General features: G+C 51.0%; 1 non-coding gene across 1 annotated transcript; it reads left to right on the top strand.

The window, feature by feature from the left end:
- The first annotated feature begins 413 nt into the window (after window positions 1-413).
- On the top strand, window positions 414-474 carry LOC142875796 (U7 small nuclear RNA). Its single transcript, XR_012923082.1, has one exon. It is a non-coding gene; the product is annotated as a U7 small nuclear RNA (small nuclear RNA).
- Window positions 475-1,133: the final 659 nt, after the last annotated feature.

Genomic DNA, 1,133 nt, shown 5'->3' with positions numbered 1-1,133 from the left:
TGTGTTTAGTCTAGTTCAGTGGATCCCCAGCCTGGCTGCACCGAAAAAAAGTGATGCGTGCGTCTCGCTGACCTGTCGGCCCCTCCCCAGCGGCATTGTTTGGCTTCGCTCGAGAACCACCGGGCTAGAATAGTCTGAGTCTGAGGATGGAGACAGGCGTGGGTGTGACCATGGACGTCACCCTCCCCGCGTTCTCGGGGCTCTGCCTCTGCTGAAATTACAAACAGAATGAAGCGAGAGGGCAGGTCTCCCTACACTCCTCCAGGAAAAAAAGATGTTGAAGTCATGACCTCCAGTACCTGCGAATGCTCCCTGCCTTGGAAATAGGGTCTTCGCAGGAAATCCAGTAAAGATGAGGTCATTAGGGTGGGCCCCGATCCAAAGTCATTGTTCCTTCTAAAAGGGGCAAATTTGAGTGTTTCGGCACTTTTAGAATTTATCTAGTGGGTTTTCTTATTTTTACTGGAAACCAGCAGCCCAGAAAAGGGGCCAGCTTGGACACAGAGACAGCCAGGCACACGGGAAGAATGCTGTGTGAAGATAAAGGCAGAGATAGGGGTGATGTTTTGCAAAGGAAGGAATACCAAAGATGGCCAGCAAACTACCAAAAACCAGGACAGTGGCCTGGAACAGATTCTCCCTCACAGTGCTCAGGAGAGACCAACCCTGTCGACACCTTGATCTTGGACTTTTAGACTCCAGAACCGTGAGACCTAGTTTGTGTACTGTGTTAGGGCAGCCAGGCCAAACTGATGTGCCTGGCGATTCAATTCAATGCGCATCCAAGCCCCAGGCAGATGAAGCTCCCTGAGACGGGGGCTCTGCCTTGGCCACGTGCAGCCCATCTTAAAGAGGGGCCAGCGAGCCAGTTAGCCCCAGTAGTAGCAAAGCAAGGACTATAAGCAGATGGTGGCATTTGGTCTGAGCTTTGGAGGAGAAGACTTCTTTTTGAAAAGAGTGAAGGGAAGCAAAGATATTCCAAAGGGTGGGGTTGTCTCAATAGTGAGTCAGGGTCCGATAGAATGCAAGGAGGGACAGCCTCTGACTTGGATTTGGTGACAAATCTTGTACCCCGAGACTTTGTGCGCATGTGTGTGTGTGTACCTGTGTGTGTATGTTTGTGCACATTACAC

The sequence above is a fragment of the Microcebus murinus genome, chromosome 14 (assembly GCF_040939455.1).
Source record: "Microcebus murinus isolate Inina chromosome 14, M.murinus_Inina_mat1.0, whole genome shotgun sequence".
Classification (NCBI taxonomy): domain Eukaryota; kingdom Metazoa; phylum Chordata; class Mammalia; order Primates; family Cheirogaleidae; genus Microcebus; species Microcebus murinus.
This window is presented reverse-complemented; position numbering and strand designations above follow the sequence as displayed.